The 26357-nt window shown below is 43.5% G+C and overlaps 1 protein-coding gene across 1 annotated transcript in view; it reads right to left on the bottom strand.

Annotated features, from left to right (window-relative positions):
• The window catches only part of LOC137616420 (midasin), an 814866-nt gene that overhangs the window by 271293 nt on the left and 517216 nt on the right, over positions 1-26357 (bottom strand). The window lies entirely within an intron of this gene.

Below are 26357 nucleotides of genomic sequence, written 5' to 3'. Positions count from 1 at the left end.
GATTTCTTTCTGTTTATCTTGAATCCCAGGTTTTCCAGAAACTGGGCGACTTTGTTGCAGGATCTTACACAATCTTTGGGCGATGTCGCCCAGACCAGCCAGTCGTCTAGGTAAGCCATCACTTGGATGCCACGAAGGCGGAGCTGTTGGACGATGGCGTCTGCCAGCTTGGTGAAGATCCGTGGAGCCACGTTGAGCCCAAAGGGCATGGCCCTGAAGGCGTAACTTTTCCTTTGGAGTCGAAATCCTAGGTAGGAGGAAGCGTGTGATTCATTGGAACGTGCCAGTAGGCATCCGCCAGGTCTATGGAGACCGTGTAGGCCCCTTGAGGCAGAAGGGTCCTTATTTGTTGGAGAGTCAGCATCTTGAACTTGTTGTTCGCAATGAACTTGTTGAGGGGGGATAAGTCTAGAATGACTCTGAGTTTGTCGGAGTCCTTCTTGGGAACGCAAAATAGTCTCCCTTGGAACCTGGTTGACTTTACCCTCCTGATCACCTTCTTGTTCAAGAGTTCTAGGACGTATTCTTCCAGGAGGTGGGTTGACTGTTGGAAGAATTGCTGGAAGGCTGGGGGTGGTTGTATCCAGCTCCAGCCTAGTCCCTTCTTGACGATGCTGTGTGCCCAGGGATCGAAGGTCCAACGATCCTGGAATTGGCGGAGTCTTCCTCCCACTGGAAGCACTTCATTGCTTCTGGTGTCCCGAGGGTTTGCCACCTCGGCCGCTAGCTCCCCTTCCTCCTCTGCCTCTGGAGGGGCGGCGAGACGAATCTCTGCCGGAACCTCTGCTTGAGCCCCTACCTCTGGGACGAAAGGTAGTAGCATGTTGCTCAAATGCAGGGGTAAAGACCGGTGACTGCAATACCACCGGCTGGGTGACCAACTGAAAGGTCTGCTGTGGCTGTGCTGCCACTTGGGGAGTAGCAGAACCCGGAAACTGCCGTCTCTGTTGACGTTGCTGGGGTTTCTGTTTCAGGGACTTCCTCTTAGGTTGAGGGCCATCGTCCTGAGAGGATTTCCTTTTCTTTGACATGCCCCACTTACGGAGAAGGTTCCTGCTCTCCGTGGCGGCCTTGTCAGCAATCTCTTTCACCAGGGAAGAGGGAAAGAGATATTTACCACAGATATTGGAGGAAATCAGCCTCCGGGGTTTGTGTTTTACCATCGCGCTGGCAAACATGAATTCACGACAGGCTCTGCGAGCCCTAGTGAAGCTGTACAGGTCCTTCGTCACCGTTGCCAAATGCGTTTTGGCTAGGACCATGTAGAAGTCCGGGATTCTAGTGTCTCCGGCCATAAGTTCGAGCTGTACCTGGAGGGACAGCGATGCGGCAAGCCTCCTTCGTATCCTGTTCCCTACGAAGGAGGTGATCATTTAGCCTTGGGTGGTCCTCATTGAATTGACGACCGGCTACGTCAGGCTCTAACTTCCCCACTGTGAAGGTTGACTGGATATCTTTCCAGTGTCTATCATCAGGGGGAACAGTAAGGGAGAAGGGTCTGCACTCCTCCAGTACAGGGCAAGGTTTCCCTTCTTCCACTGCTTTCAAGACCGCAGTGAAGGCCTTTTCTATAAAGGGGAAGGTCGCATCGTTCGGCGCAACGATGGTTGGGCACTTCTTACTGAGCGCCGGCATCTTGGAGTTGGTGAAACCCCTACTCTTCACCGCACTGGCTAGCACAGCCTGGGCCTTCGCGAGATCGAACACGATTACTTCCTTCGGTTCGGTCTCTTCCTTTGAGGCTGGTTCGGACCTGAGCCGGACGTAACAGTCCGGATAAGCCTGAAAATTCGGGAAGAATTCCACTTCTTCCAACAAGATCGAGCCGTCCTTCTCACTGATGAAGATCTTACCAGTCGTGATCGGCATATGCTCGGCATACCTCCATGGGTTAGTATCCGAGCAAGCGGGGAGGTCCTTAACCGAAATCCGTTTCGGTTGTTTAAAACTTCCTAGGTTAGACTTGAATAGCTCGTGGGTCTCGCGAAGTTTTCTTTCCATGAGGGCTTCAAGCATCTTGAAGACCTCCTGAGTGCCTGATGGAAGAGGGTCCGGGGTGGCAGAAGTCGAAGGAACAGGTTCCTCGGCCGGTGCAGGAGTCGGTGCGGGAGTAGGATTGGGAGCGACCTCATGCTCCGAATCAGGGTATTCCACCTGATCTTCCTCATAGTCGAGCTCCTCGCCCATGAGGTTCCTCTCCGTCCCTTCCGACATACGTTCCACGTTGTCGGAATCTAAGTGGCACTCATGCATGGACTGGGCCATGACGATATCAGGTTCCACCACTATCTGGATGGTGGGGATCTGATCACTGGGGACCACGGAGTCTTTAGATGCCTTTGGAAACAGCAAGGCCCTCAAATCTTAGGTGGGGAGATACGGTCCGGTGGCGTTCTTCTGGAAACCACGCACCCACTTGCGTAGCTTCTCTCGAGCGTTGTCCCTTGCCTCCGCTGAAGGAGGATCGTCGAACGCTTCGACCAGACGACTCTTGCAGACTGTACAGTGCTGCGGGTCCCAGTATTTCAGGTCGCCTTTCTTGGCGGCGCAGGGGGCGTGGGTCCGGCACGCCTTGTGCCCGTAGAAGTCCGGGCGTTTCACTCCACAAAAGTTGCTTTCGCACTTCATATACTTCTCCTGTAAAAGAAAGAGACCATGAGTACATGGAAGGCATAAGAATGACTTACATTACTCTAAAATTAAGATAATCTAAATTTTTAAGCATTAATTAATTCCTAAGTATTATAATGCCTGAGAGTAGAGAGCGGGAAAGGAAGTAGATAGACACATACTTGTGAATCCCGCCCGGTCGGTTACCGTAACCTTATCATTAGGCAATTTCTTTTGTGGCCGAAGGTCACAAAACGGAAATCCATATGGATAAGCCGTGGTGGGTAGAAGCTAAGCCTCTAACAGAAATTGCCTGCGAGGTGTATCAGGGGCTGAGACCACTCAGTTCCCTGGGGTAGAAGGGGAATAGGAGAGACCCCTTATTAGATATAGGTTCCGGCAATCGGCTGCACTAAGACACACAGAGTATGCTGGAATATTGTAATGTGCAATCAGACAGCACAGCCACAGATTTAGATGGTAAGACAATACCTATATATAGAAGTGGCTAAGCCATCTGGCTGTAGTATGATGACTGTTGACATGTTGTCGGCAGGTATGAGAGGGGGTGCATGTCCCTTGACGTCTCCGGAGGGTGCCGGCAGACCGACGGAACGCCGGAGGCCGGTCCAGCAGGGTGGAAGGCATCAAGACAGACACATTGAGTATCTAAATATAATACCATCGTGGCGACCGCCGGCAGGAGGCGGCGACTCCAGCAGCCGAAGGCTGACGGCCTGGTGAGCTTGGATCAGTTCATAAGATAAAAATGTATATGGTTGTATACCTAGACCGCCGGCAATCAATGCCGGCACGCCGGTGGCCGGCTCCGAAGGTCGGCCAGCTGTTACTAGGTAAAGGGAGGGGTGGGACGTCGGCTGTATGCCGACGGAAGGTGGCAGCCTCCGGCACACGGAAGGCTGACGACTTAGAGGAGGGAGGGTATCTTATGAAAGAGTGTCACCAGAGGTAAGGCGGTATCGCCGGCAGTAGAGGGGGCAAGGGACCGGCACCAGGATAGATGGAGAGAAAGGTAAGAAGGGATTGGAGGGGTAAGACCACATACCCCTCCGGCATCCCTCCGGAGAGAGTGCACTCATGATAGGAGTAGATATTCCTAGCATACGGCGGCAGGGGGCCGGGTGCCTGGGGTAACCCAAGGGAGGGTTAGAGGGCACTCAAGAGTGGGAAACCCCCGCTGGCCGGACCGCTGCCGGCGACTACCCCCATAGAACGCTATGAAGGGTATGCGTACCAGAGCGGCCAGCTCAGCAGGAGAACAAGTTAGCCCTACCACTCCACCCAAGGGAGGAGTTGTAGGACTAAGGACAGATGTGTATAGGCAAGCCTACACCAAAGGGATAAGTGGGGAGGGAGAAGAAGAGGGGTCTTTCATAGTGGAGGCTCTGTACAAGAACGGCCACCAAGGAGAAGGAGAACGCTCACTAACCTAGGTTAGGTAACCAGAATGAGATTGGTACAGGAGTACCGTCTCAAACTATAAAAGTACAGAACTAGCCCCCCCCCCAAGGCCTAACCTAGATAAGGAGGGTTAATTCCTAGGCTAGGTAGGCTGAAAGACACATCGCAAGTTGCAGGAAGGGATGAGTAACCCAACCAGATACAACTGTGGAAGGGCAGAGCCGTTCCTTATTTCTCGGTCGCAACCCTAAGGGGGGATCATTCCCTTAGGGTAGATTGAGAAGCGATAAATACTCTGATTGTAGACAAGATTCCCCTATATAGAAGGGGAAGCATGGCCACACAGAGGGAATGCCCGCAGGCAGGGGATTAGGGAGCATATAGGGGTTCCTACATTTAGGTTAGGTTGGAAAGAAACGCAATCAAACCGATCCCCTATATGGTCCCCGAAGGCGAAAACACTTACATCACAGTTAACAGTATGTTAAATAATGCCACAATCTTCATAACTTAACCTAGGATCACTGGTATATATCATGCATGAACACAAGTGCTAGGCTATCTAGCCTAGGGGCTAAGCTAGCGATATAGTATGAGGTCGAACGACGACCGAGTAGATGAGCGTTAAAAACACGATATAAGTAATTCCTAGCTATGAAGACTAAATAACTAACAATATCAATTAGTTAAGAGGCTGGATAAGGCTGTTCTGGCTAGCTAAATAAGGCATGCAAAAGAACAGCGACGCCATAAAATGGCACGTCCGGGATCGGCACAGCTCTGCCACAAAACACAATATTTTACGAAAAGTAGAAGTTACTTTACGGCTAGAGCTTATTTAAACAATACTGGGACCTGGTACTCAACTTTCCAGAAGAAGGCGAGGCTGAAGGTAAAGACATAACGGCGATGTAAGTCGATGAAAATCGCACAAAGGGAAATCCGACCAAAGCAAGGTGCTACAGGCTGAAGGATGAGGACGGACGTGACGTCACTTAGCAATGGCGCCCGTTTGTTTACGTTTCGAGTACCAAAAGCAGCCACGGATGAGTGTAACTGTGGAACGGCTCCCCAGTGATTCTCCACCTTTCCACATCGAAGTGTTAACTCTATATGGGGTGCAGATAGCTATGTGGCGTGTTAATACATACGTCCCCTGTTGATATACAATATCCTAGAGGGAAACCTTTAGGGTACTCGCACCAGAAGTTAGAATTCTGTGATAACCTGTGGTTTAATTCTCTGGGAATATACCTGTAGTTAAATATACCCAAGGAAGCTACCGAAGGAACCTTCCATCAGGACGTCATGGCTTGAGCCCAAAAATTTATTTTAATTTCGTCAGTAAACATCTATTTTTTAGGAAACATTATGGCATTCTAGAAAATTGCTACTATTTAAATAGTTAATTGTGCTTCAAGGAAACATTTATGTACTTTTGTTTTAAATTTCGGGTGTGTTTTAACAATCGAGTATTACTGACTTCTTTTTGTTTTACTTTTGGCTATGATCAGATCAGCTGATATCTAGCTGCCGATCTCAAGAATATGCGCGTACGAATAAAGTATAAGTATTTTTTATACTATTTCTTAAATCATTCAAAACATCTATACAGTTATTACATAACCACCAATGTGTTACAACCTATCATATTTTTCATTTAGTACATCTACAACTAACTACCTAATTAACTCTCTCTCTCTCTCTCTCTCTCTCTCTCTCTCTCTCTCTCTCTCTCTCTCTCTCTCTCACACAAATGAAATCTTTGTTTCTTCACAAAGTTTGTTATATTAAAAATCATATTTTTCATTTAGTACATTTACAACTAACTAACTAATTAGCTCTCTCTCTCTCTCTCTCTCTCTTTCTCACACACAAATGAAATCTTTGTTTCTTCACAAAGTTTCAGTTATATTAAAAATCAGTCATAATTCAAATTATCCTTACTTTCTCCAATCTCGCACCATCTCTGTCACATCGAACGTTATAGCCGTAACGCAATTGTTCGATGATTTTAAAAACCGGTCTAGTACTTTCTTTTTATTTTGAAGATGGTTCCATAATTGAGGTGGGTATAAGTTGACTTATAACTGAGGTTAGGAAAAGTATTTAATAAGGATTGGACAATTATCCTTCGTAAGTTTAGAATTATCGTAAATTATCATACTGTCACTAGTGGCAGTTTGCTATTATGTACTAAAAACAAACAAAATGGTTTTCTTGTAAGAATATCTAAGGATACAGTAAAATATTTGTCATGACAAAATATTTACTAAAATCTCTTAATATCATTAGTTATCACCTTGATCATTTGTGCTTAGTGCGTTTGTTTTTTCATTATGATCAACGATGGAGCGTACAGTAAACAAACGGAAGTTTTCCGTTATAGGCGGGATGTTTAGGAAATACATTACATAAATCACATTCATTTAATTTATTTTGGAGTTCTAAGAAAAATCAAGAAAAACAACATTGGTAATAACAAAATCATATAATCAATACTTGGTAAGATAACTGTTGATTCAAAAACTAACCTAAACACAGATGTGTAAATGTGTTCGTTTCTTCATTATGGTTAGAGATGAACGTAAACAAAACAATGATTTCCGTTTTTTATTGTGCTTTTTGGTGTGTTTAGGAAACGCATGATATAAAATCTCCTTTATTTTGTTAATTTCGGATTTTCAATGATACACCAAAAGCTAGTCTATACAGTGATGGATTTGCTATTCACCGGTTGTCTTATACAACAGATATGACAAACTTATTAAAATTTGTCCTAATTCTAGGTCCTGTTATAAAGGGCAATTCACAGTATTTAAACCCCTCCCGGTTGTAATTATGCTTTTTCAAGCTATTGATACTTTAAAACATTTCAAATGTTTAATTTATCTATAAGAACAATTCAATATAAAAAAATACAGTATAGTACATAGAAAGTATTGAAAATGGGTAGTAAACACATTTTTTGGGGCTCAAGCCATGTCGTCCTGATGGAAGCTTCCTATAGACAGCTTTTTAAGGGATATTTGGCTACAGTGATACTCCCAGAGAATTGACCACAGGTCTCCGGAATTCTAACTCCTGGCGCGAGTATCCTTAAAATTTTTCCTAAGGATATTGCATAATATCAGGGGACATATATCTTGATACGAAGCATGGCAATCTTCCCCACAAATAGCGTTTTCGCTGTGAGGGGGAAGAGTGGCGAAATTGAAAGGGAGCCGTTATCAAGGTTACCCTTCCTCCCCTACTATTACAGGGCTCCAAGATGGCACTCATTCCTATTTTGGTAGCGATTTCGCAAGGTTTTCTCCCTGTTCATCTAGCCTTCTAGATCGTTTCTTTTGAGGATTAATTATGCATTCTCCAGCATCTTCTGCCTCTGGAAAGTTAAGTATTTAATCTTTACTTTGTATAACTTTTAGCTCCTGTGTCAGTGAAATTAGCATAATTTAATGTGTTTATTGGAGCAGAGCAGGTCACCGGAGGCGCCATTTTGGGACGCTGTCTTTCGTCATGCATGCTTTATTTAGTCAGCAGAACGACATTCCCGGTATTTAGCTTTAATAAATTATAGCAATTTAGGCAAAATTATAGTTTGGAAATGATCATGTAAATAATTTTCCTCTTCCTAAATGTGTCGATCGTATACAATAGTCTCTCGGTGATATAAGTAGCCAAGATCTCGCCCTGTGCTAGGCTAACCTAGCCAATGCGCTTTAGTATACTTTCATACATTACCCCCTTTTACCCTCGTATATCGTTTTATCAATTCAACAGGAGATAGTATATCTCCTAGAATTAATTATATAATTTGATACCCGTCTCCTTCGGAGATTTAAGGGTAAACCCTCCTTCCCTCTGAGTGCCGCCATGGGCGACAGCCCTATCTTGGTCTTGCCATAGAGTAGTACACTACGGCTTGACTAGGCTAGTGTTTTCTGTCTCCCCCCCCCTTTGCCGGTGAGTATCCCGGCTTGGGTTTTCGACAGTAACTCAGAGTATTCAGTCTTTATGCCGACATCTGGGCTGACGGGTGAGTAGTCACTCCCCTGCCGGCTTACAGTTGTTGACATAGGAGGCCTAGCTTCCCTACTCCGCATCTGAAGTGGTAGTACGATGACGCCACCTTCTCCCTTGCGGTCTAAAAGACAAGTCTTGTTTCGGCAGACCCTAGGCTGAAGAATAGATATTCTTCTGTCGCCCAGGATGACGCCAATATTGAATCAGTTTCAAATTGTGTTTAGAGTTGGCAGGCAATCCCACCGCCTTCTTCCGACACAACATACAAGACCCTTTCCCTGCCCCTCTCTGTCCTTTAGCGATAGCCTAGCCATCGCATGTCTGTGGCCGGTGTCATACAATCTCCCCGCGTGCCGGGTAGAACGTGGCGCCGGTCGGGCTCCTACGTAGGCGGCTTGATAGCCGCTCCGACTTTCCCCTACGGACGCAAGGCTTCGGGAAAGGTTGTGCCAGCCATGACGGCTGCCAGTGGGAGACCCTATATCTTTGAGTGTTCTTCAGTCCTCTCTTGGACTGCCATCCACATCCCTGAAACCGGCAGTAACCGGCAACTGTTCTTGTAGCTGGATGGAAGCCAGAATGATTTGTTCCCCCCTTCCATTTCAACCCTCATTCTGGAGGAAGGTACTGGGTAAAATAATACCTACACCCTTATTTGTTGTACTGAAAACTACATTAATAAGATAGCCCTTCACTCCATGCTTTCTCTCTCCCTGTCGGCTAGTGCCGTCAGGTACTAACCAACTGCCGGCTGGACCGGTGCCGCCAGGTACTAGCCTAGCCAGCAACATGCCGGCTGAACTACAGTATATGCTTATACAGTAGCCAGTATTTCTGCAGTATAGTACATACTGCAGGCAGAAAACTATAGTATATATTATACAGTAGTTTATATTTCCAACATACCCTGTGTACCCTTTCACTGACTATTGTTGAGACCAAATTTACATTGAAGTGAAGTATTCCTTCAATACACTGATGAGAGTCATCAGTTCATAATTTACCCTACAATATTAATACTTCTGGAAGGGCCAGTGCTAGTATGCACTAATCTAACACTAGAGGTTAGAACCCTTCTCTTTTGATTTTCCTTTAACAGGAAATTCTAATATTAATATTGGGGGAGGTCACAGCAATTGGCTGGACAGGAGACACAAGTATGTGTCTTTCCTATTTCCTTTCTAGCTTACTATCCTAAGCTATAATGGTTAAGTTACCAAAACATTTATTGCATGTACCTTATCTATCAAGTGTGATAAATAACCACATACTCATTTCCTTTTCCTTTCTTTACAGGAGGAGCCAAAAATGAAGTGTGAGGTGATCTACTGTAACCACAAGAGTAGAAACTATTGTGGTCACACTATGTGCAGGTCTCATGCCGCCTGCGCCATTACCACTGACACCTTGCGGTACTGGGACCCCCAGAACTGCAACGTTTGCTCGGCCATGATGGCCGAAGCTTTCGGCGACCCCAAGTCAACGGAGTCGAGGGATGCAGCAGGCGAGAAGCTGCGCAAATGGGTACGAGGGTTCCACAAGAACTCTCCAGGACCGTACCTACCAAAGGACAGGATACATAGCTTGCTGATTCCCAAAGCGGGTAATGAAGCTGTCGTGCCCCAGACGCGACCAGGGCCTCCCTGCGTCCAGATCGCAGCTGAGCCGGACGTCAGTGAGGCGTTGCAAGGCATGGACATCCCCCCGGAGGAAAGGATGTCCGAAGTGTCCACGGACAGAGAGAAGGATCTCCTTAGGGACGATCCAGAGGAAGAGTCTACTCTACCTCCCAGAGGAGAAGAGGATGTTGGTTCATCAGAAACGCAGGAGTCCCTTCTGCCGGCACCAGAGCCGACACCATCTACGTCTTCGGCTCCTACCCTTCCATTGGACGCCATGGGTCAGGCAGTTCTGGCCCATATTACCACTCTGATGGATAATTTTCGCAAGGAGAACTTAGCACGGGAAGCGAAGCTCACAAGAGAGCTCCGTGAAGCAACACAGACCGCCGCCTCCCGAGGGTCTAACAAGCAACCCAGAGTTCAAGACCTGCCAACCTACACTAGAGGAGTGTAGGCCTCTGCCCAGGACGAGAAGGAATGGAAGGAAGTCCACCTAACCTTCTCAGTAGGGAAGCTAGATGCTGATATCGTGGGACAGCAGTTCAGCGAGAACCTCCCTAAGCTGTTGGACTTTCTCTTGCGAAGGGAGCAAGAGACAAAAGAGAGGCTTGCCGCCTCCCTGTCCCTCAAGAACTGCATAGAGATGTGTGCAGGCCACAACAGCACCCCAGACATGCTCACGGTCCTGGCCAAGATGCATATGGCCACCTTAGTAAAGGACCTGTACGCCTTCATAAAGGCTAGGAGAGCCTGTAGGGAGTTTGTGTTTGCTGTCGCAACAGTGAAACACAAACCCAGGGAGTTGATTTCTTCCAACATCAGGGGTAAGGACAATCCCCAAAAGAAGCGGTCAAAGAGGTAGTCGAGAAAGCCCCAACAAAAAATACGAACCTTCTCCAGAGGTGGGGCAACTCTTCAATGAGTAAGTCTTCCCCGGATGCAGGTCCACAACCAAAGAGGAAGTCCAAGAAGCCAAGACTACCTTCTCAGCCTCATCAGCAACATCCTACGGTTACCATGACCGCGATGCCCCAAGTGGTTGGTCAACCACAGACCACCTTCCAAGTGGTGACTCAATAGCTGGTTGCCCAGTCACCAGCTTTCAACCCAGGGTTTGAGAGGCAAACTACCACCTTTCGTCCGAAAGGTAGAGGTTCTAGACGAGGCTCCTCAAGACACCCCTCCCGAGGCAGGGGAGGACGCGGTCAAGGTGGCGAACCCTCCGGACCACCTAAGCAATGAGATGCTTCAGGTAGGGGGGAGACTCCAACGCTTTCGAGAGCGTTGGACCTTTGATCCCTGGGCCCAAAGCCTAATAAAAAATGGACTAGGATGGAAATGGAATACGTCTCCACCTTCATTTCCTCAATTCTTCCAACACTCTACCCCCCTTACTGGAAGAATATACATTAGAACTCTTGAGAAAAATAGTTATAAGGAAAGCAAAGTCCATCACATTCCAGGGAAGGCTGGTTTGTGTTCCTAAGAAGGACTCAGACAAACTCAGAGTCATTCTGGACTTGTCGCCATTCAACAAGTTCATCGAGAACAGCAAATTCAGGATGTTAACCCTTCAACACATAAGGACCCTGTTACCAAAAGGGGCGTACATAGTCTCAATAGACCTGGCAGATGCTTACTGGCACCTCCCAGTCAGCTGCCCCCTCTCCTCCTGCCTAGGATTCAAGCTACAGAAGACAAAGTATGCCTAAAAGGCGTTCAGGTAGCAGTGTACCTGGACGACTGGCTGGTGTGGGCAGCATCCAAGACTACTTGTCTGCAAGCATCCAAGAAAGTGATCCAATTCCTTGAACATCTGTGATTCAAGATCAACTTCAAGAAGTCTCGACTCTCTCCAGCTCAGGAGTTTCAATGGCTGGGAATCCATTGGAACTTGAAGTCAAACCGCCTCTCCATCCCACCAAGGAAGAGGAGAGAGATCGCGGGGTCTGTCAAGAGACTACTGAAATCCAACAGGATATCAAGATGCCAACAGGAAATAGTACTGGGCTCTCTCCAGCTTGCAGCAGTAACAGACCCAGTGCTAAGAGCACAACTGAAAGATACGTCAGGAGTCTGGAGAAGATGCGCATCAAACGCTCGAAGAGATCTACAAAGACCGGTACCGACCTTACTACGATCACTTCTCAAGCCGTGGTCGAAGGTCAAGAGCCTAACGAGGACCGTGCCCTTACAACCACCTCTACCATCGGTGACTATCCACACGGATGCCTCGACGGAAGGATGGGGAGGTCACTCCCATCAAAAGAAAGCCCAAGGGACTTGGTCATCTCTGTTCAAGGCCTTTCACATCAATATTCTGGAGGCCATGGCAGTTCTCTTGACGCTGAAGAAACTATCCCCTCACAGATCAGCCCATATCAGGCTGGTCTTGGACAGCAAAGCGATAGTGAGATGTCTGAACCGACAAGGCTCGAGATCGCCCCATATCAACCATGTGATGTTAGCCATCTTTCGTTTAGCGAAAAAGAAGAGATGGCACTTATCAGCAGTTCACCTACAAGGGTTTCCCAATGTGACAGCGGACGCTCTATCCAGGCTAAAGCCGATAGAGTCAGAATGGTCCCTAGACGCAGATTCATTCTCCTTCATCTTGGAACAAGTCCCGGAACTGCAGATCGACCTCTGCGACGAGCGACAACAAGAAACTATCGACCCTCTGGCAGAGGCGACGGATGCCCTGTCCCTCGATTGGAACAATTGGACCCGGATCTACCTGTTCCCTCCAACCAATCTCCTGCTGAAGGTCCTCAACAAGCTGAGATCCTTCAAGGGAACTGCAGCACTAGTGGCCCCCAAGTGGCCTAAGAGCAATTGGTCCCCTCTGGTGATGGAACTGAAACTAAGGCTGGTCCCTCTACTAAACCCAGCTCTATCATCAACTGGTTCAGAAGTCGACTGTCTTCGCTTCATCAAAGAGAACCCAAAACCTTCATCTCATGATTCTCTCGCCTTGGCAGTAGAGAAAAGATTTGGGATCTCAAAAGGCAGTATAGACTTCTTAGAAGAATATAAGTCTAAGTCAACCAGAAGACAATACGAATCGTCTTGGAAAAAGTGGGTTGCTTTCGTTAAAGCAAAAAGGCCAAAAGAAATCTCAATAGACATCTGCCTGTCCTTCTTCATCCACCTACATGAACGAGGCTTGGCTGCCAATACGATAACTACGTGTAAGTCAGCCTTGACTAGACCTCTTCTACACGCCTTCCAGGTGAACCTGGCGAACGAAATCTTTAACAAGATCCCGAAGGCATGCGCTAGACTTAAACCTGCAGCCCCTCCAAAGACCATTTCATGGTCTCTGGACAAAGTCTTACACTATGCTTCAGCCTTGAACAATGAAGATTGTTCTCTTAAGGATCTAACCTAAAAAGTGATTTTCCTATTCGCTATAGCCTCAGGGGCTAGAGTTAGTGATATAGTAGCCCTATCAGGGGACGAGAGCCATATTCAGTTCACAGAAGCGGGAGAACTGAATTGCTTTCCTGATACCACCTTTCTCGCCAAAAACGAGCTACCCACTAAAAGGTGGGGTCCCTGGAGAATTTGCCCTCTGAAGGAAGATGTCTCTCTATGTCCAGTAGAATGTCTAAAGGTCTATCTTCGAAGAACTTCAGACTTCAGGGGAGGACAGCTTTTCAAAGGCGAAACCTCAGGATCGAACTTATCCCTAAAACAACTGAGGGCGAAGCTCACCTACTTCATTCGCAGAGCGGATCCTGACAGTACACCCGCAGGTCATGATCCGAGAAAAAATGCTTCCTCACTGAACTTTTTTCAGTATATGGACTTAGAGCATCTTCGCTCATACACTGGTTGGAAGTCCTCCAGAGTGTTTTACAAACATTATGTGAAGCAAGTGCATGAAATCAAACATTACGTGGTGGCGGCAGGTAGTGTGGTGAAACCTGTAGTCTAGTGCTGCGATGAACAGTGAATTGGTTGGGGACTCTCAATTTGGGTGAAAGGATGTTGACACCTTCTAGTGCAATATCCCTTTACGTGAGTGTCACCCTGGTGACACTAGGACTGTTCAATTTACAGGTGCAGAATTATACAAATGACACTTGTGCCATGTGTACATTGTACAGAGTGTTGATAGTATCCAACATTTACAGTAAAAATTATCTTCATAATTTTCTCAACTGTTGTGAGTGGCATTAACCCTTTTCTTCCCTTTCAGGTAGAAAAGCATTGTCTGTATATGTTGAATGTATAATTCTCTTTTGTGTTATATTACACATGTTATTCTATTTACTCATTCAACTTAAATAAATGACTAAAAGTGTAATTGCGTCTAATTTCGCCCCACAAGTAGAAAAATAAAAACGTAGCCGGAGTTCTTTTACTTATTTTCCTTACTAAAACACATACTTATTGTATTAACCCTGGATAGGTACGGTGGGTCGTTTGCGACCCCGAGCGTCAAAAAAAAACAGGTTTTTCTCACGTGACTCACCCCTGTGACTGAATTTGTGGGTGATCGACCTGCAGGAGGTGTCTCCCCTACACGCTCTAGTAGTGTCCAGATGTGCATTACTGTAGCTGTACTCCTTCCCCGATTTCTGAGACGCGTCGGGGTCGTTCGCGTCCGAGTTTACCCTTCTGAGGTAGTTTGCATAATTATCAAAGTTATTACGTATTATGAAATTGTCGTAGAATGGTGCAACTTGTATAGGTTATCAGTTGTGGAAAGTCTTGGTGGATTGTTTGGCTACCATGTGCATGTTTTTTTTTTTAGTTAAAATGTCGTTCATCACCACGAGGACCATTTTACCGCGAGTGCCCCTTTTTCATTTTTTTTCATTTTTTTGCCAAGTCATTTTTCCGTAAGATATTGCCAAATAGTGTCGTAAAACTTTTGCTTGTTTAGTGTTGGAAAGTGTGTCTAGATGATCTGGCTACCCATGCATGACTTTGTTTTTGTCAGATACGACGTAGTTATTGGTATATTGGGTATTTAACTGCGGTTACCAATTTCTGTTTTTTTTTCAATATTTGTAAAAATTACTACGTAGTAAGGAATTGCCGTATATTATTCATTTTTTTTTCATGTTTATGTGTTAGAAAGTGTGCCTTGATGGTTGGGCTAACACGTGCATGTCTTTTTTTTTATCTGAGATGTCGTATATTAGAATGTCGGGCATTTTACCGCGAGTGTCCCTTTTTAATTTTTTTTAATTTTTTTGCCAAGTCATTTTTCCGTAAGATATTGCGAAATAGTGTCGTAAAACTTTTGCTTTTTTAATGTTGGAAAGTGTGTCTAGATGATCTGGCTACCCATGCGTGATTTTGTTTTTGTCAGATACGACGTAGTTATTGGTATATTGGGTATTTAACTGCGGTTGCCAATTTCTGTTTTTTTTCAATATTTGTAAAAATTTACTACGTAGTAAGGAATTGCCGTATATTATTGATTTTTTTTTCATGTTTATGTGTTAGAAAGTGTGCCTTGATGGTTGGGCTAACACGTGCATGTCTTTTTTTTTTATCTGAGATGCCGTATATTAGAATGTTGGGCATTTTTCCGCGAGTGCCCCTTTTTATTTGTTTTGCATTTTTTTGCTTAGTCATGTTACCGTAAGGAATTGGCAAGTAGTGTCGCAAAACTTATATTTTTATAGTGTTGGAAAGTGTTTCTAGATGATCTGGCTACCCATGCCTATCTTTTTTTTAGCCAGATATGGCGTATATATAGGTATGTGTTCGATTTTCCGGTGATTGCCATTTTTTCGTTTTTTCCCAATTCTTTCAAAATTACTACGTACTAAGGAACTATCACAGAGTAATGATTCCTCTAGATGTTTATTTGTCGGAAAATTTTGTTTACTTTTTTTTTGATTGAATATCATCAAATTTTTTTAGCTAAAATATTGTTTTACATTTTTTTTTTCGATTTTATTTCCCTTCAAAAAAAAATTTTTGGGTCAGAATTTTAATTTTATAGTCGTAAAATAATCGACAATTATCCAGCAACCCACCATACAATTTTTATGCATATCCAATAATGATTAGATTAGTAAATAACACCTTGAAATTGACATACCCTTCCTACATTTCAAGTGGCAGATTAGGGAGTCTGAGTCAGTGTGGTTGGCGGCCATTTTGTGGACATATCCGAAGCGTAAGCTGCCCTATCTATATATATTCTTGTTCCCTATAGAATTTGTGATATTTTGGTATATTTTTACCTGCATAAATATCATATTATATATTAAATATATGTATTTTTTTACGAAATTTCCAAGTACTCAAAAAATTACCTTTAGATATGGCCCCTGATATAAATGTAATTTACAAAATAATGAAGATTTTTTTACATATTTCTATTTTAGGATAACATATGTTTATTCCCTAAAAAAATTAGCCACTTCCTATTTCATTTGGGTACCCAAAAAAATTCATGAAATTTGGACATTTTTTTTTGGCCAAAAAAAGTTACCCTTTTTTTCTCATTTCAGATCTTCACCTCCATGGGTCTGACTTCATCCAAAATACATCAAGATGTGTCCTAAACATTCAAGAATCAATTCCTAAAAGGATTTGTGTATATATGTATAAACTTTTTTTTTATGAATTTTTATGTCAGGTCTTTTTTTTTTTCTACTTAATTTTTTAAAATATTTATAATAAATAGTTTTTCTGCAGATGAGTAGTATTTATCTTTACAGTTGTTTTAAGCATTCATTGAAGTTTTTTTTGGCAAAAGAAAAAAGGAGGTTACTGCAAAAACTGATTTTTCAAGAATTTTTTTTGGCGTCGGGGTCGTTCGCGTCCGAGTATACCCTTAAAGGGGTGTCCGAGGACCGTACCTATCCAGGGTTAATGTATATGAACAAATAGATCTGGTTGATACTTATATTTGTTCCTACACGTATACAAACCTTGAGCTTTTTTGTCTAGCAATACACTTTCCTGCAGGGGACAGGGGGCATTGTTCTATGATTAGCGGTAATGACGTATAACGGTATCGTCATATCTCTCAGTGGTCTGGATGACCATATAAAAGCTGACCCAAGGTTGAGGCACTTATACAAACCCACAGATACAGTACTTTCAAGTAATTCTCTGGTAAACTTCCATCAGGACGACATGGCTTGAGCCCAAAAAACGGATTTTGAAGCTAAGCGAAAAATCTATTTTTGGGTGAGATGGCCATGTTGTCCTGATGGACCCACCCTCCTTTTCTAAGAAAAGGCTTAGGTAATAATCCCCCCCGAAACTACTATATCTGTAGCATCATGCTCAATGCTACAAGGAATGAGCGCCATCTTGGAGTCCTGTAATAGTAGGGGAGGAAGGGTAACCTTGATTACGGCTCCCCTTCAATTTCGCCACTCTTCTCCCTCAGAGCGAAAACGCTATTTGGGGTGAAGATTGCCATGTGTCGTATCAAGATACATGTCCCCTGATATTATGCGATATCCTTAAGAAAAATTTTAAGGATACTCGGGCCAGGAGTTAGAATTCTGGAGAGCTATGGTCAATTCTCTGGGAGTATCACTGTAGCCAAATATCCCTTAGAAAGCTGTCTGTCAGAAGCTTCCATCAGGACAACATGGCTATCTCACCCAAAAATAAATTTTTCGCTTTGCTTCAAAATCCGTTAAATAGGCAAGTTGCTGCTTGCCTTGGCCCTATTGGAATTATTTCTATTGTGTGTTTCGCAATATGCGATTTTCCATTTATGCAGGGCCATTAATTGGCCAAATTCCCGCATAATTCGGGACCTACTGTACCTCTGTAACATCTTTGGGGTCAGATATATATTTATCATTTTCCCTTAACATTGGTAAAAGTCTAGGGACAAACTTGCCTTGAAGTTTTTTAATCTTGTCGCATATTTCCTTTTGAAGGAGTTTTGGTATTGATATTAGATATATATTTCCTCCAAGATGCTCTTTGCTTTTTTAAAAGTTCTTTTTTGTTTGGCACAGGCTCTGAGGTATGCTATTCTATACGCTTCATAGTTCGTTCTTAAGTATCTTCTGAAGCAAGTTCGAGTCACTTACCTTGCATTGGCACATTCTTTACTCCACCAAGGAACTACAGAACGATGAGGAAAACCATATGTTTTAGGTATAAACTTGTTAGTATTATCATCAATAACATTTGAAAGATGTTGATAAGCATATACTGGAGATGTAAAGTCACCATACTCTCCATCGGTGTGTGCACAGTTCTTATAAGATGTCCAGTCTGCCTCATCTATCTTCCATTTTAGTGGACATGGAGAAGGAAGATTGTGGGCATAATTTACCATTATTAGCCAATGGTCACTGCCATAAAGGTGTTGGTTGACTGACCAAAGGCAATCCAATCAAATGAATGAGGAACAGATTGACAAATCGATGGCTGATGTAGAGTTGTGGAATACATCATAACTAGTTGGAGAGCCATCATTCATTAATATTAGATCATTGTTATTGATTAATTCAACAAGATTACCCCATCAATCGTACACATTTCCACCTCATAAAATATGCTTTGCATTAAAATCCCCCATTAAAATAAAAGAGACAAGGAGCTGATTTATCAGGTCTAAGACTTCTTGGATTCCCAGCTTGGTCGAAGAGGAAAAGTTCTAAAGATGGTTCAAGATACAGCAAACATAATGTAATTGTTTTCCCAATATGTTTAACAGCACATGCCTGTAGTGGGGTAATGAGGGGGATGGTTTCAAATTTTATAGATTTGTGAATAATACAAAGGAGTGGATCTACAAAAATTATAGTTGATTCCAGGATTAAATGGTTTGTCACTGATCTTTTTTCCTGTAGACGAATCATCTTTGCATCTGAATCCCTGGTTAAAGATTATATTTGATCAATACTAGTATTTAGACCTCTGCAGTTGCACTGAATGACGGACATTATCTTTTATCATCATTCTTCTTTTTCTCATTTATCTTTTGGGACTTCTCAGATGGAGCCAGGTACAGTCTAGAGATGGAAGGTTTTATTATGGCACCACTTCTTTTTTCTTTCTTTCTGTTATCTTTGCTTAAGTCAGTCTCAAGTTCATGAACAGGAAGGCACTTACAGGACCTGTTCCTCTTTAGAAGCTCTTGTTTTCAATCTCCATTGTCAGGTAGAGATTCTGCCTAAGACAAAACTTTTGAGGTGGAGTGAGTCATATTTACTTCCTTGGAGGTGCTCGAACTTGACCCAGAAGGCTGAGCTACCACCCCTAGAGGAGATGCACCTTATGAGGATTCTGATTGAGATAGTACTTTTCAGGTAGTGGAAACCATCTTGACCTCCTTGGAGAATTGTGCTCAAACTTCAACAGGTTGAGCACATGACCCAGATGGTTGGGCCACTACCAGGGAGATAAACCTGACGGGGCAGGTGCTACCACTTGTCCCCCTGTGGTAGTAAGGGGTAGTGGATTATTTCTTTTTCGTGGCACCCTAACGGCTTGAGCAAAATTAAGTTGCTGATTAAGTAAATTCTTTGCATGGCCTACACTAATATGTACAGCTTCTTCTTTCTTGTATTTTCTACAACTTTTATCATTTGAGTTATGGTGTTCTTTACAGTTTGTACAGGTTGTATCTCTGTTGCATTCACCATGTTCTAACAAACAACAGGTAATGAAAATCTTCGTATTATTGCAGTACCGGGATGGATGGCCATATTTGAAACAATTGAAGCATAGCAGAGGTATGTCCAGTATTTCTGTTTCTGAAAAATCATATTGGTCATTATCGAAGACTACTCCTTTACCGTAACTGAAGTTCAAGTGCGGTTTAATATCTTTAATAGGATGTGTCTTCAATTTTCATGCCACAAGGCATGTGAGGTTGAGTATCTGATTTAGCATTGATGTAAACAGATTGCTCACCGTATCTACTATCCTTATTTTTAAATAAACTAACTTCTTTTAGTACAAATTTACTCCTCCTTTAATAGTTGTAATTATCAATCTTCCCAGATGCAATGATCAATGTTGGAGGCTTCGGGGTTCTTACTTCTGGAAGTCTATGCTCTATTACTTTTTTCTCTATTCTTCAGGTTTATATGCATCCAGGTTTCTGGGTGCTTTATCATATAGAGCCCCAGAAATCATACAATTATCAATTTTTTATGCTGGCTAATTTTTTGTTTGCTTCTAAAGCAATCTTGAAACTTGAAAATAATACCAAAGCTTCCCAAAAGCCTTTACAGGTACTAATATTAAGTTCCATGAAAATTTCTTTGTTTGCTCCAAATCTAAAAAAGGCTTCTTGAATTGTATCATAACTACAGCCAATTGGAATGTTTTCTAAATGGAGAATTTTCAAATTTTTAGTTGGATCTGGTATTGTGCCAAAGCAGAGAGTAAAGTATTACTGTTATCCTTATCATAAATAAAATCTGATAAATTGTCTGTAATAACACTGGATGAAGAAGTATTGTTGGGAGAATCCTTTAAATTGCCAAGGCCATCAACAGAATTTTTCTTATTCACACAGAGGTCGTCAACGGTGTCTGGGGTTCGCCACCTGATCCAGGGGTAGGGGGAACATTACATTTACTCATTAATTTTTTGGGGAAGGGAAGGGGTAATAATAATAATGAAAAAAGAATTGGAAATATAAGTAAAAGGGGAAGAAAATAATAATAATACTTTCACAAATCCCACAATAGACGCCCCCCCCCCATTAACCTTTCATGGAATTAATCTTTCCACCAATGACACCTGCAAGAGCTGTTTTCCTAATGTCTACTCCCTACCCTACTACAAAGGGATGGTACCACTATGACTGCAGTGGCTCAAGCGCATACCAAACCCACTTGATGGGACTGAGGGCATTGCAAGAATACAATCATCCCCCACTTTCATCATAGTGGCAGGCAAACCGGACAGAATGCCGAGAGTCCTATCTCTATGAAACCGGCCAACTCCTGAAATCCGAAGCCCATTTTTTTTCCTCTCGAGAATAGTTCCGCATCACTCCTAGGTGAACAAGCATTATCGGGTGGTTGACAAGACCACCACAGCTCCCGCAATTGATTTTGAAGAAAAAATTCTAATCCCAGATATGATGTCCCCTTAAAAAAATCTGGACAGTAAAATGGGTAAGAGTTTTGACAGCAGCGAAGATGGAGACAGTTGATAAATATGAAGGAGAATGAAGCAATTATAAGTAATAGAAATAGGATAAGAGAAATTTAGTCGAACCGAGGAGAAAGAAAATTCCCCAGCTCGAGAGCCCTCTTGCCCATCACCAAGCTTCAGCAAAGGAACGATATTCCATGCTAAAGCTCAATGACTTCATCAAGGCATTCTCTTGTTAAGAGGGTCTCTTTCATGGTGCCAAAAAGGAAAACATAATGAACAAACGAACAATCAAATGAATGCATTTTAAAATGTAATTGATAACCAGTGACACTAATAAGTTTTAGTAAACTGTATGTAACCTATGGTAGTCTAAAAAATACAGCATGGAAATTTATACAACTTATCATGAGATACTTTAAATAAGTTTGGGAACTGCATATTTGAGACAAGCTGAGAACATGTAAACATCGTATGCTGATTCAAGCTACACCTATCAAGGATATGAGCATATATGAATAAAATAGTATTCTTGATATAATTTCCAAAGTTATTCAATCTATCCTAAAATTAATAACAGAGGCTTTCTACATTTTACTAAAAACTATAAGTATCATTAGTTATCACTTGGATGTGTAAATGTGTTCATTGGTTTGTTCATTTGTCGATGAATTGTAAACAAACAAAATGGTTTCCCTTTTGGATATCGTATACAGGGAAAATATGATATGGAATAGGTTTTATTTGGTTTATTTTGAATTTCTAAGCATACATAAAGTTAAATAGAATAAAATTGTAACATCTTAATATAACCAAAACCTAAATTATAGACCTACACAAACGGTTTCATGATTTAGCAGTCTTTTTATACTACAGATGAGATAAATTAAAATTTGTCTTCATTTTTTACATGTCCAATGTGAATGTCCTTTTATGCATGAATATATACAATATTTACATTTATTTACTTAGCCTTTTATACATTATTATACAATAACTTTATTTCAATTACACATAGCAGTACCCAGATTACTCACTAGTGTTTTCTGGCACTGTATTAATTTTGTTTTGATTTGGCACAGGCCTGAAATCTTTCTTTTCATGAGTTTCATTCTATATTTCTTAACAATATTACTAAATTTATTTCCTTAATTATGTCATCCAAAGGAGAAGAACAAAAGTGTGTTAATCTCCGCAGCTCACTTTGATGTTACCCACATGTATGGCATATAAGGTAGGCCTGTCGTCTAAGAATTTGGTCTAATTTTGCTTGACTATATGCTTTGGGAATCATTATGAGGATACAATAGACTATTAACGGTACCGGACACCCTTCCCCCATATTAGTCCGTTATTGCGAGGTTCAACTGTATGCGTCCTTGAGGTCTAGCATTATCATGAAGTCCGATGGTCTGACCGCCTGTCTGACCATTTCCATTCTGAAATGAGCTTGTTCAACAAACTCGTTCACAGCTGAGAGGCCTATGACAGGTCTCCAGCCTCCAGACGCCTCATCGACAAGAAAGAATCGACTATAGAAGCCAGGAGACCCGTCCTAGAGCTCCTCGAGAGCATCCTTCTCTAGCATGGTCTGGACCTTGCCCAGAAGGGCAACTTTGCTGGATTGCAGGTTAGAGGAGGAAGACCAACCAAGGTTCGGCCCCGTAAAAACTCCATCTCTGCCACCTACTCTTCAGGCATCTTCCAACCTGTGAACTGGTCGGAGGAATGCCCCTAGCCACCTCTTCCTCTCGAGTCTCAAGAGTGAAAAAAACTGCTTGCTTCCTCGACATAGATTGTCTTGAGGGTTGAGAGTCGTTCTTCTGCCCGTCGTGGTACTGGTGATGACTGCCTTAGGTGTGGTGCACCAGAGTATTGGCAAAATGTCATTGCACTCTTCAGGCATCCTCCCACCTGTGGACTGGTCGGAGGAATGACCACCTAACGGAGGTGACCTCATCTGCCACCTCTTCCTCCTCTCCCTCTCGAGCCTCAGGAGTGAAAAAAACTGCTTGCTTCCTCGACATAAATTGTCTTAGGGGTTGAGTATTGGCGAGATGTCATTGCCCCTGGAGGAGAGTTGTGGCTCGCCTTCCTCCATACTTCTGCTATAGCCTTGATGTCCTCCACGTTGAAGAGGCGGGTGCCGTTCAAAACTTAAACTTCATTGTTTCTCTACGAAGTACCTGCCTTCTGAACTTTGAGAGGAAGAAGTCCCGTTTTCTCGAAATCCAGCTGACCCACTGGTTAAGGATATTGTGATTAAGGAATTCCACCATCCCAGAGCCTGAAAGGAGGAATGCTAACATAGCCGCCGTCTTCTGGTTGGAGGAAAAGTCTTCATTCTTGAAGAGGTATCCCATCATCCATAACCAAAAGTCTAACCATGAGGCAGCCTGCAAAGAGCACTTTGCAACCCGCTCCATGTTTGCAGCGTTAGCAGCTGAGGTTACTGGTAGAGCTGCCAGCTTGTCCAATGGCATATTCTGGGTTAGATCCAGAACTGCCAGATCCAGAGGTATTGGTGATGGATCTTCTTCCGATACCTTGTTATACTTCCTGTGTCTCACAAAAGGAGGGAGAATTACATGCGAGGAGTTAACTGATTGTAGTTCCTGCTACCTGGGCACATGCCTTCTCCTTTGCACCCTTGATCCCTCTAGATCAAGGCAAGGCTACCTTGCTCTTGGTGGGTCAAGGAGTGTTGTAGAGAGGGTCAATTATGGTGTCCTTTTCCCTTCACTGGAAATTGATCTGGTTCCCCCAGGAAGTTGGTCTTCTTGATACAGGCAATGACCTGGAGAAAGACCAGGTCCAAGTCTATCTGCTCCAAGGGCGAGATCTTAGGGCTGGCATGAGTTGGTAACATACCTTCTGAATGTTCCATTCAATCATCAAAAGGATCTTCCGCACCTGAAATCACATCCATAGGAGCGCGGGGTGGAAAATGTTGCCGAGACGATCTTAGATGAGGCGATTGTTGGCGAGACAAAAGTTGTCTCGGAGAACGTTGGCAAGGCAAATGTTATCTCGGAGAACTTTGGCGAGGAGATCGCTTAAAGGAGTGTTGTCGAGGAGATCGCTGGAAAGATAAATGCTGGCGAGGCAAGCATTGGTCAGGAGAACGCTGATGAAGCGAACGCTGGCGAGACGAGTGTTAACAGGGAGACCTCAGTTGAAACTGGCAAGGTGAACGATGATAGCGAGGCGAGTAACTGATTGCTACCTGTCTGAGAGTACTTAGTTAAGGCCTTGAGTAACCTTCTTGATTATGTGCAGCCTACCTAGAAAGTCGTCGAAGATAAGGTTTGCGAGGGGTTAGAATGGTTTAGCGAACTTGCTACTCTGGACTAGCGAGGAGATGGCAGAATAGTTAAAACTCTCACCAAGCAGAGGAGTTTGCCCATCCCCCAAGCTAAGAGTAGGTGAATAGGTGTGCTCTCCAGCAAGGAGACAATTTGTGTCAGTTTGCTCTTACTCAGACAATCTAGACACTGACTGATGAGGTTCACACTACTGTGAATGTAGCGAAGAAATTTTACTTTGTCAGTATAAACCTGGGGATCTACTGCCGAAGAAGTAGGCCTAGCAGGACAGAAATCATTCTGCTGTGTTCTATGGACACGATGGCATGGAACAGGAGCTGTAAACAGCCGCCGAACCCCTTCGTTGTCTCGCTCTGATAAACTAAGGTCTGAAAAGCTTGAAGGAGTCTCGTACTCTCTTATGAAAACCTCTAGGAAGCGGCCAATCAGGAGAAGGACGTTGAACTTGTGGGCGTGACGGGCGAACATCAGCTGATGGAAGGAGCAAACTTTGCATACCCTCAGCCTGGACGCAGACAGTTTCTGGCTTCCAAAGGGGTCCTCCAACGGAAAACACCAAGGGGTCCTCGTCAACAACTTCACTTGCCTCGCTACCGAAGTAGCTCAAACTGGAGAAGACGGTGATGAAACTACTGCTGGCAAGGACACAGGAGGTTCCTTAGGTGTTTGGCCTTTGGAATCTCTAAGGGGGTCTGAAGTATTCCCCTTGGGAGCAGGTATCCCCACCCACAGCCTCAACAAGCTGTTTCTTAGAGAGGGAAATGAGAATCCCCAAGGAAGACCACCACTGCTGCGAAGCATCATAAGTAAGAGACTCCCTTATGTTCAAGGGCGACGCCGCTTCACCGCTTCACTAGGGGAAGCGACAGAGCTTTCTCCGTAAGGTTGTCTGGGGGGGTCAAAGGGCCACCACTCTTACTCGAACGGTCCCCATTGGAAACCGATAGAGCAGATTCAGAATGGCAAGATCGAGCCGATGAAGAAGCAAGTTTGGACTTCTTTCCTTCCGAGGATGAACCTGAACGGGAAGAGTCCCACCTAAACTTCTTCTTTCAAAGCATAGCGAATCTCTGCCACTGGGAGGATGGCCACTCCCCACATAAATTACATTGAGATTCTTGGGAGCAGGAATGGCCCCTGTAGGAAGGACAGACGTCGTGTGGGTCTGTCTCTACAGTGGATATGTAGGTGGCGCAACGGCGCGCTTCCACACCCGGACAATGGTTTGAATCTCTGCAACACATCAATTTCACACTGGAAAGAAAAAGGTTAAAAAATTAGTCAGTTATCGAAGGTTGACAGGCGAGAATAGCAGGAACGTCCGATCTCTACAGAGCCGAAATAAAAAGTGACGTTACTCAACCAACTAGTCTATCCCTACTAACTAGCTGTAGGTCGTTTTACCTGACTAAAAAGTCTTTTGGTTAGTTTTCAGCATTCGCCAAAATAATATCCACTGTAAAGAGCAAGAATTTTTTGTATTCGTGTCGTAACAAATAAGTGATAATGATGATCCCACTTGAAACTTTGGGAAAGAAAGTTAGATATAAAAATCAAGGAATTGTCTGAGCTCGACTACTTGTCAGTTATTGGTTCCTTTATAAAGTATGTTACCAATGTCTTTGGAGTAGGACTGAGAATCCTAAGGGCACCAATAGCTTCCCTATGTATACTGTAGAGTGAAGTGAGTCTTGTAACCATAAGTAGTTAGAGGGGAGAATGTTACTGGAGCTGCCACCAACCCCCCCCCCCCCACACACACACACAGAGCCTATATATGAAGTTAGAGTCGATAGTGGATGAAATAAAGTTTTTCAATCCTGCTTTTTCTGATACTAGCTGAAGCATGACGTTATTAAAACTATGCTTTCCAATTATGTTCAGTGCTACCCTCAACTTCTAGGATGCTTTATGACTTTGGCCCTCTTATCATCTTTGGTAGAGTAACTACGTAACAGCGCAATGCATACTTCCCGCTCACAGCAAAGGTGGTACATGGCAACTTTGTCTCCTTCTTCATCATTTCAACATAGATGCCTTTTGCTTTTAACTTAATAAAATCCATTGAAAGTATACTTGGACTACTCTTATATAGATTATTGTTACTCACACAGTTATTGATAAGGCAACAATATATTGATTCAATATATTTGCAACATAGCGACCGTTTATAATATCATTGTCCAAGCCTTTCCTGCATCGCGATAGGCTCAGCCTGACTGACACATCTGATCGCTGATTGGCTGACTTTGGGTATAGCCCAAGCCAGTGTGCATTTTGGAATAAT

This window comes from Palaemon carinicauda, chromosome 22, assembly GCF_036898095.1.
Source record: "Palaemon carinicauda isolate YSFRI2023 chromosome 22, ASM3689809v2, whole genome shotgun sequence".
NCBI lineage: Eukaryota > Metazoa > Arthropoda > Malacostraca > Decapoda > Palaemonidae > Palaemon > Palaemon carinicauda.
Note: the sequence above shows the minus strand (reverse complement) of the source record. Positions and strands in the feature narration are given on the sequence as shown.